The 10,598-nt window shown below is 49.6% G+C and overlaps 1 protein-coding gene across 1 annotated transcript in view; it reads left to right on the forward strand.

Annotated features, from left to right (window-relative positions):
• Nucleotides 1-10,598, forward strand: part of RPTOR (regulatory associated protein of MTOR complex 1) — a 158,894-nt gene that overhangs the window by 49,407 nt on the left and 98,889 nt on the right. The window lies entirely within an intron of this gene.

Genomic DNA, 10,598 nt, shown 5'->3' on the forward strand with positions numbered 1-10,598 from the left:
GTACTGCCATTTCACAATCTGCTCTTTTGCTGCATTCAATTCCATTGATCGGTTTGATTTTGCTGCTGAACATTAAAGCCGGGCAAGTTTCAGCAGCTCACCCAGAGGAATGGAAAGACTACGTAATTTGATTATGAATTCATTACCTCCTTCATGAAAAACATAATCCCTCCCCTCCCCCGCTGCTCTAACGAAGCCCCCCGATACTTACTGGATTTGCACACTTGAGGTGCCCTGAAGATATAGGAGCAGCTAGGGAGTAATCGACCTTTGCATTAAAGTAGAACTGAACTTAAGAAGTGAAGATTTGCTATGTTAAAATTAACATTTAGGAATGTTTACTGCGCTCAAGCGGCACTCCGAAAAATCTACCCTGTGTCTTGTATTCCTCCTGAGTGATGGCAGTGCATTGGAAGTGTGCCCAGGTACTCCCATGCCTATAGCACTGCTGCCTTTGACTGCCGGTCTCATTAGATTTGAAGTGAGATTTGGTGATACTGGTCACGGTTCTCTTCGATGGAGGCTCTGCCATGAGGGGAAAAAAAGCCCTGCTTCTACCAAGATGGCCGCCTCCACACAGAGACAGTGCAGAACAAGGCATGGTGCACTCAAGCAGCACTCCAAAAAATCTACCTTGTGTCTTGTATTCCTCCTGAGTGATGGCAGTGCATTGGAAGTGTGCCCAGATACCCCCTATGCCGACAGCACTGCTGCCTTGGACTGCTGGTCTCACAAGATTTGAAGTTAGCTCTACCAAGATGGCCGCCTCCACACAGACACAGTGCAGAACAAGGCATGGTAGGTCAGTAATGGGAAAAAGATCGTGTAGGGAGAAGGCGGGCAATGTTGGTGTCTAGTCCTTTGCCCTCTTACGGCCTTTTTTTGGACACTGCTTCTCTTTCTCATCTAACAATAGCTGTGTTGTTTTAGAGGCTGTTGCATTCTATTGCTCCCTCTCTCATCTCACAGCTCTCTAGCATTCCTTAGACAACCTTTTTAAAGAGACGGTCACCTTGCCCATTATAGTCATAAGCTCCCCAATGCTCAGAGGTCCCGGGTATTTTGCAGCCAGCTGCACAGGGTGAACCGACAGGGGAGCACAGGAGAGGTGTATAAGGTGATCTTCCAGCCGAATCAAAATGAATAGCCTGCTTTATGGAACCCCTGTAACTTATAAAGCTCCCCCTTGCAGTGGGGCTACCTGTGCACTGCAAGGGTTAATTGCTCATTTTTGTCTAGGGGAGGGTTCAAACAACGCAGATATACTCACCTGATCCTGGGTCCTGTAGTGCTCGGCATTCACTTCTCTTCCCCCTCCACTGCTGCTGTGCAATGTCCCTTTAGCGTCCTCCCTTCTATTGTAAGTAAAAGGACCTGCATTGGATGTGATGATGGGTCCTTAGACCGAGGCTGCAGGGATTAGTCTAGCAGCCCAGTGGGACCGAGGACCAGGTGACTAGATCTGCTTTATTTGCGCCTCTAGACAAAACGAGCACTTAACCCCTTACAGTGCGGGTGTAACCCCATTGCAGGGGAACGGTTTTTAAAATCACGGAGTTTTTCCTTAGTACATCAGACTTGAATGCACACGGGTTAACGCAGTGCGCAGTGCAAATGTGGCCCCAAGAATAAGTCAGTAGTCTTTCTGGATACGATGATGTCATCCCTGCTTTACTGATTGGTTGCAACCCCCTGAGCCTTTTTTAAAGCTTAAGGAGCCAATCGGTTCAAATGACCAGAAGCATGCCGATTGGAGGAAAGTTCAGTAACAGAGATGAGCTCATCACTGTGCTGCTTCCCGTTCACTGTCCAGTCAGTCTGGGGGCGGGTCCATGACAGGCTAGGTTCAGAGGATGCGGGTTGAATGATGCTGGACATGGGAGGGGGGGATAGCTAGCGGTAGAAAGGAAGTACAATGGCGGGCAGCTCTGGATTAAAGAGGCGTATTGCTGCTAAAGCTGCATTTTCTTGTCATTTTATTTTTGGTTGTGCTTGAGGCCCCGTTCGCACCGGGGCGGTTCAGCCACACGGATTTGGCCACGCGGATCCGCCGACATGAACGATCTCATACATTGCTATGGAGACCGTTCATGCGACCGCTCGGCTCAGCGCGATCCGAACCGCCCTCCGCCCGAACTGCTCCCTGACTTTTTTTTTTACCGCACTGATCAGCGCGGTTTTGAGCGTTTTTAATTGCGTTCCAGCGCTGAATCGCAATTAAAAACTCCTAAAACTTCCATTTTGAAATCAGCGCAGGAAGCCGGCCCTTAGATGACCCGAGGCCAATCGTAGGATCTGTTTACACACAAATGACGTTGTTTTGTTCATCTTCCTCGAACCGCCGCTTGTAATGTTTTCTCATTCATGCTCGTTGATAATCCGCCTCATGCTGGTAAAAGCTGTTCTTACTTTCAGTCCTTACGCTTCCCGCTAATGCTCCTTCTGTAAATAGAAAAAAAAAAGAAACTCGCTTCGCCGCCGTTTTGTGTATAGAGAACGTGATGTACGGACGGAGAGCCTCATTCACAGAAACCTTCGATTGCATAATGCGGATTTCATTGACCCATTATGCGACGGCGATGACGCCATTTCCCAGAAAGCAGAGATAACCAGATTTATAGGAGGATTTGTTCTTAAGTTACAGCCGTCGTGGTTTAGCGAGCGGCCCGCTCATCGGAAACGCTCGCTTTTCTGAATTTTGTTTTCTATCAGCCGCGCTTCTGTTTGGTGACGATGAAGCATGGAGAACGGCTTCCCTGCTAATCAGCAAACCGGGTGGTGAGTCATTACACGCCGCCTGGCTTCCTTAATGGGACTTCTGGTATCGGCGAGTACCGAAAAAAAAATTCGGTACTTGATACCAAAAAACTGATATCTGTGCATCCATAATTATAACCCCTGCCCGCTTATTTGTGTTATCTGTGTCCCATTAGGAAGATTTCCCTTTACTTCCTGTCTAACAGCAACAACAGGAAGTGAAGGAAATCCCTCCAAAGTTAAGGACATCCCTGGTGGTCAGCAGGGTCACCAGAACTAGTGTGCCCATTGGAAGACTTCCCTTCTATTCCTGTTCTGACGACAACCCACAATTTGGGATTTTCCTTCACTTCCGGTGTTAACGGTCACCAGGACAAGTAGAGGGGGTGGATCTCCATAGTTGGGACACAGACCTCAAAAGCCTGACCGGGGGGGTCTAATCCCTCGCCACTCCATCGCAAACATGAAATTTTTTGGTCTCAGTTGCATTTTCATTCTCAAAGATCGTCTAAAGCTCGACACACACGTTACAATCTGTCCGTACAACCTTTGGTACAAGTGTTAGATGTAACATGAACACCAACCTCAACATTTCAATCAACTTGTATCCAGTCAGGACCTCGCACCACATAGTTGTTGGCTGATCTAAAAAAAAAGTTTTGAACAGGTAGCAACTAGGCATGCACCGATATTCAGTATTTGTGCGAGTACTCGTACTCCTGATACCGGAACGTCCTGTATCAGGAAGCTGGGCGGTGGTTCATTACATGCTGCCCGGCTTCCTGATTGGCCGGGAAGCTGGCTCTGTGCTCCCTCGTCACCAGGAAGCCGAGGGGCGGGTAATGACTCGCCCCCTGGCTTCCTGATTGGCCTGGGAAGCCGGCTCCATGCTCCCTCGTCACTTGTTGACGAGGAAGCATGGAGCCGGCTTCGCGGCCAGTCAGGAAGCCAGGCACCGTCTTAATTACTCGCCACCCAGCTTTCTAATTGGTCGGCAAGCTGGCCGGGAAGCCAGGTGGCAATCATTACCCGCTCCTTGGCTTCCTGATTGGCCAGGTAGCCGGCTCCATGCTTCCTCGTCACCTAGTGACGGCTTCCCGGCAAGTCATTACACGCCGCTCGGCTTCCTTAATGGGACCTCTGGTATCGGTGAGGACAGAGAAAAAAAAAAATCAGTACTCGATACCGAAAAACCCGTATCGGTGCATCCCTAGTAACAACACATACTCTAACGTCGGGTTTTCAAGTTAAATTTATTTTGGATGACTTACTTTTGCGCACATGGTGGTTGTGTGATTGTTTATATGGCTCTTGCATGCAGGATGAGATAAGTAATCACCGGAAGGGTTGTCTCTTATGTACAATTACCTGACACTGTAGAGGATCAATAGAAGCAATAATACTGATATTTATGGCAGGGGGTGGACTAATGAACATGGAATTCAGGAGCCAGTCTGTCCAGTCCAGGAGCCAGGAGGATGTCTTAGGAGCTCCATTGACAACATATAATTAAAACCTCAAAGGTTGGGCGCCAGCCCTCATTTTTAAGAAGCTTTGGTGACCTGGGATTTGTCCAGCCCGGATTTATGGGGCTACACTGTACCTATGAGATGCATTTTACAACCACATATAGTGCCACAACCTTACCAGTGGTGTAGAGTGAAGATCTGGGACTCACGTCAAATGCAATGCATCTCTATGGTGGGCTCTGCAGGATCTCAGGTGGGCTGGTCACACCCCTGCACACCTCTTACCTGTAAGCCCCGATCCGCTGTCGGCCTTCTACACAGCCGGGCCCCGCCTCCTCCTCGGTCGCCGGCGGGCCCCGTCTCCTCCAACGTCACTGGGCCTGGCCTTTTCCTCCACTGCCGCTGGGCCCCCCCGCAGCAGCAGCTGCTGGCTGTCACTGACTCGGCAGCGGCTGTGAGAGGAGGAATGCACCGCTGCACAGATCACTGGCAGGTTGTCAGTGATCTGGACAGCGGCGCGTTCCTCCTCACAGCCGCCAGTGACAGCCAGCAGCCTGAGATGCCATAGCGACCTAGACGGCCTGTAGGGCATCAGGGGGACACCTTTGTTCCTCATCCTGGCCGGGCCCCATAGCGGTTGCCATGGTGATAGTTCCACCACTGGTGACAACGCTCTGTCCTTGTTCAGACACTTCCTGTTACGGGGTGACAACACTCTTTCCTTGTTAAGGAACGTCCTATTCTAAGGTGACAAAGCTCTGTCCTTGTTCAGGCACTTCCGGTTACAGGTTGACCAAACTCTCTGTTGTGCTCCTTTGTTGTCACCCTGTCACATGAGCTCCTGATGGAGATACGTGGCACACATTACGCAGACACAGTCCCTGTTGTCACCTTTAGGAAACCCACCCTGAGAAATGCCACGCAGCTTGCATTGGAGTGCATATAGACAGGAAGTGACTGCAGGAGATCAGCAGCTGCAGTAAAGGATGACAAAAAGCTTTAGAACACCGAATGTCATCCTGTCCGGGTTTGCATCTACTTTATTCTTTCTTGTCGAAGAGCAAAGAGCATACACAGAGAGCGAGAGCGTGTCCCCGCAGCGCTGCGCCCCAGAGCGGCTCTACCCAGGGGGAAGGCGGACCCGGTGATGAAGGGGTTTCATGTAACGCGGTCCCCTCTTCCTCCTCTATCTAATTTAATCATCTTCTTTCCCCCCCTCGTATAAATTATCTCCGCCGCTGCACACGGCTTTACAGCAGAACTGATTGTATTTGGAGCCGGCACTCTGGGTTTTGTTTCGGCTTTTATTGTATCAGTCAATCTTCAGCCGGAAGGACTGTCATTCATGCGGCAGGCTTTTTCCCCGAACTCTCCGGAACGATCCGGCGGCGGCGGCAGTGCCTCTCCTATGAACGCGGCTCGCTTTCAACTTTTGCTTAGCAGACGGGGTTTGATGAATAAATGCATCATCCCCAGCGACCTGTACCATCCTTTTCATATTGGTTCATTCCGACGCTCCAGAGGCCTCACAAGTCACTTCAATATGACTGTGCGCCCTGTGCCGCTGAGATATCTAAAGGGGCGACTCCAGCCGAGCGGTAAAATGCACAGCTGAAACGCATTTAATGGCTGAAAGAAGGTTCAAGTCTTGTACACATGGGCGCCTGCTTGCATGGGAGCGGTGTGTACAGAAAGCTGCTTCAAAGAAAATTTGCAGAGCTTCCAGCTGCTTCATTGAATCCACTTTAATCCGCTTTATCAAAGCAATCTTTAGCTCCAATATGGCGCATCCAGATCCTAACAGGGGCACCAGCCGTCACTTTAAACAAGCTGCAAGTAGGCTTCAACACTGATGGCAAGCTTGTTTAAAGTGACAGCGCTCCCATTAAGATCTGGGTTTTAAAAGTCCCTCTTACTAACTGTAACTAAAAAAAAAAGAAAATGCACATAAATATCAAGTATTTTATGTGCTTTTTGCAGAATTTTTCCTTTCTTAAATGATTTCTATTCACTTGCAATGTGACTGTAAACATGCTAAGACACTTTGATCCAGCAATGGTCAGTTTCCTAGCACAGCCTCCTTCCTCCTCGCACCTCATAGTTCATACTCCTCTACTAGGAGTGTGTAATTACTGTCTCTGCTGGCCCAGCTCCTCCCTTCACCTCATTCCATAACTGTTTATGTAGCTGCTGGGGGAAGAGTAAAGGGAAATACTATAGAGTAGGGGTAGGGCTCTCGGGAGGCTTTGTGGTCTCTCGATGGGCTGCGCGGTCTCTTGGAAGCTCTTAGGAGCCTGCGCGGACTCTCGGGCGTTCTTAGGAGCCTGCGCGGACTCTCGGGCGTTCTTAGGAGCCTGCGCGGACTCTCGGGCGTTCTTAGGAGCCTGCGCGGACTCTCGGGCGTTCTTAGGAGCCTGCGCGGACTCTCGGGCGTTCTTAGGAGCCTGCGCGGACTCTCGGGCGTTCTTAGGAGCCTGCGCGGACTCTCGGGCGTTCTTAGGAGCCTGCGCGGACTCTCGGGCGTTCTTAGGAGCCTGCGCGGACTCTCGGGCGTTCTTAGGAGCCTGCGCGGACTCTCGGGCGTTCTTAGGAGCCTGCGCGGACTCTCGGGCGTTCTTAGGAGCCTGCGCGGAGGGAGATGATGTCTGGGCCGGTGCTGTAAAGGAAGGCAGGGAATGATGTTCGGGCCGGCGCTGTAAGGAAGGAAGGGAGGGAGATGATCGGGCCGGCGCTGGAAGGAAGGGAGGGAGAGGATGTTCCGGCCGGTGCTGTAAAGGAAGGCAGGGAATGATGTTCGGGCCGGCGCATTAAGGAAGGAATGTAAGGAGGGAGATGATGTTCGGGCCGGCGCTGTAAGGAAGGAAGGGAGGGAGATGTTCGTGCTGTAAGGAAGGAAGGGAGGGAGATGTTCGTGCCGGTGCTGTAAGGAAGGGAGGGAGATGATCGGGCCGGCGCTGGAAGGAATGGAGGGAGATGATCGGGCCGGCGCTGGAAGGAAGGAAGGGAGGGAGATGGTCCTGAAAATGCCCAGTATCCGGACCTATATTGGCGCATCCTTACTGGTTTGCCTCCCCCCTCCTCCCCCCCGGAAAGTGCCGTCTAAGGCAATTGCCTAGTTGGCCTTGCGGTAGGTACGCCCGCTGGTTCTGAGGTTTTCTCAATAAGCGCAGAGTTAGGGGTAATTTGGCTTCAGCGCTCCGAAGGTTTCTGATGAAGTTCTAACAGTTCAGAAAGTGCCGGCCGGATGATAAATTCTCTGCTGTAAGCAAGTCCTTTCTTTCTGAGAAGTTATCAATACGGAATCCTCGATTGGCCTCGGAGCCGCGCACAAAGCGCTGATTGCTGTCTCGGACCTCTGCGGAGTCCCGGTCACCGCTCGAGCCTGGATTTTACCCGTCAGCAAGTTGCATGCAAACAGAAAACAACAAAGAAAAGCCAGAGCCGAGCAGAAACCGGAGATTTACATCTCACTGGCACCAGAAGCACGGTGACCTTAACGAACGTCTCTCCCTCGTATCCCCGCTGGGTTTCTCTCATTGATTCTCCAACTGACTTTGTTCTCCACTACCAGCTAACACATGCACGTTTTCTGCCGACGTGAAATGTTTGTGCAAGCGGTTCTGTTAGATGCAGCCTTGTATAAATAGAGAGCTGTGATCGGAGTTTAGACTGGGAGACCGAGAAGCAACATGCTGACAGGAAGTGAGAGCAGAGCGACTGAGAAATGAGCTCATCAGTCTGCTGCTTCTCCTTTCACTGGCCAGTCGCAGGCTTGGGGGAGGGACAAGACCCGTAAGTGTTACTGAAGTGCAGGAGACAATAATCAGTTCTGCTACCTTGCCAGACAGGGCTGTATTTTGTGGCAGAGCTTTGTAAATCTCAGGATTGGATGGACAAATAAACAGATCCTATTAATCTGTTTATTTAGCCGTTTACCTGGAGTTCATCTGTAAAGACCAACTGTATTCCAAAGTAAAAATTCATGGGAGACTCCATTAGGAACACATTGTTGCCTTCACACAGACCCGGAGGTTCCGAAAATGAGGCTGGAGTGACGGGGCCGCAGTGAACGGACTGGACAAGACGAATGCCCGAATAAAAGAAACCAAAGTCGCTTTGAGCAGGGTGTGGACCTTACCCCCTTTCATTAAAAATCACTTTAGCATGCAGGTATGATGCTGATATGAAATCATCTCACATTCATTAGCTAAACAAACATATTTTTCTTTTACTTAGTTATTGATTTTATACTTCCTGGTCCTCTTGGGCATTAGTGATGTAAGCTGTGCCCAAGCGTTGCATCCCAGGAAGGTGACATCAGCAGAACATTGCTGGGAAATCTCCTCTGTAATCTCACGAGATCTCAGGGAAAGGCGTTTTCCTCCCCTGAGATGATGTGCTGGTCACATGTCCTAGTCACATGTGCCAGAGATCCAGGAAGTGAAGCGAGATATCATAATCTGCCCTTAGTAAACATGGCCGCTGTGAGAAGTCTGGGGAGGAAAAGAAAAAAGTGCAAAGAATTTAAAAAAAAAAAGCCGTCAATGATCTAGAAGTATCCGTTTGTAAAATGTCATCACTAAACATTTCTAAGGATGTCTTTGTCGTCATTCCGAAGATAAAAGTTCCTCTTTAAGCAGTTGAAATGCATTATTTGCATGTTTGACTGGAGCGCGCCTTCGTTAAAATGAATACAAATTAAAAAAGCTGTTATTTTGTGAATCAGCGTCCAGGTATTTTCACCTTCCCGTATTGAAAAGACATTTACAAACAACCCCCTTTGTGCCGCGCAGAGCGAGCGAGCTGCAGTCAGGCACAGCGGGCGGAAAAGCCGGCCTAAAAATTGGGTCAAGTGCTTCAGAGAAACGCATGTTTGACAGACAAAAGCTACCGTTGCCTGATTGCCGGTAGTAAGTGTGCCATCCGGTTGGTACATTGTGCGTTGAACTCGTTAGCCACTTCTTGCCCGCCGTGCGTCGTGGCCCAACAGCAATAAAATGACGTTTGTTGAAAATCTATAAATAAACTCCAGACAGCGGGTAAAAGTTGTGACGACGCAGCCCAGAAGATGCAACAGCTGTGCTAATGGACTTTCTGACCATTTCCCCGGTAATCAGAACTGCACACTCCAGAAGATAACAGTAATAGTGAGCGCCATGTTATAGGACACGAGCAGCACTCGGCTAGTGTCCCAGTAGGATGTATTTTTTTTCTACTGATCTTTTTTTATGGCCATTTTTTTTTATCACGATTATATTTTCCCTCATCTACATATTACTATGCTGGGCCCTCTGTGCAGACATCCGTCACTATGTCTCTCTGATAAAGGCTCCCTGCGAGGTCCCGAAACGCTAGATTCAGCTTCTAATGACATGCCGTGACATTTTTCAATAAACATATCAGAGATATTGAATTCATCTGTGTGCCGGTGACCTGTTGAGACTATTCTGAGCTTTGCACTGCGCCATCCGTGTGATCACCAGAGCACCACCACCATCGGAAGGTTGCAGACCTGTAAGGAGTGCGGGTGGTTCTTGGAAACAACTGTGCAGATAATCCAGCTCAACGTTTCCTCTGCAATGCCTCGCAGGCTGCACACAGACCCATTTGGACTGAATATTGCAGGCCCTATCCTGGAAAGTGACCATTGCATTGAGCCACTGGGTTCTGTCTGTGGCGTCTTCTGGATATTTGGGTACTGCGTTAGCTAACCACAGAGGGCTTTCCAGGTCCAGAGCCGTGGCACAGTCTGAAGGGTGCCATAAGGACAGAGCATCAGGAGCTACTAGATTAATTGGGAATGTTGAGTGCCATTCCCCTGTTCTATTGGTTTCTGATGAAAGGTAACGGGTGATGGGGGTGATGGGGAAGGACCGGGGCCCGATTTGCTAATTAGGTCCAGTATCCCATTCAGTAAAAAGGCCTTTCTTCTGCTCTGCGTTGTCCTCTGCCACCTCCGAACAGCTTCCTTTTTTTTTTTTCCATTTGTAAAGAGCGTTGTTTCCTGTAATGAGCTTGAGCCAGAGGGGGTATTGCGTATCATCTCGGCACGTAGCAGCAAATGAGGGGAGTAAGCAGGCAGCCGACTATCTGGAAGAGCTCTTGTATTATGTTAATTTGGTTACTCAATAACATTTTATATCTGGCAATTTGCTCAGATCCTCCACTGGGCTCTCCTCGCAGGGGGGGACTGGGCCTATTATACGGGTTCCCTTCAGTTAGCAGCAAAGCTTTTGTTTCAGGCGAGTGCTGGCTTATTAGAAGGTGAAAAAAGAGACTGGAACCTCCTAGGCGCCAGCTGCCACCCGCTATCAAGATCTGCAAATTGTTTTGACTCTGGATAAAACCAGCTAATTAACTCCAGGTAGACAC

This window comes from Nanorana parkeri, unplaced genomic scaffold (genome assembly GCF_000935625.1).
Source record: "Nanorana parkeri isolate BGI_ZX_2015 unplaced genomic scaffold, ASM93562v1 scaffold954, whole genome shotgun sequence".
Taxonomy (NCBI): Eukaryota; Metazoa; Chordata; class Amphibia; order Anura; family Dicroglossidae; genus Nanorana; species Nanorana parkeri.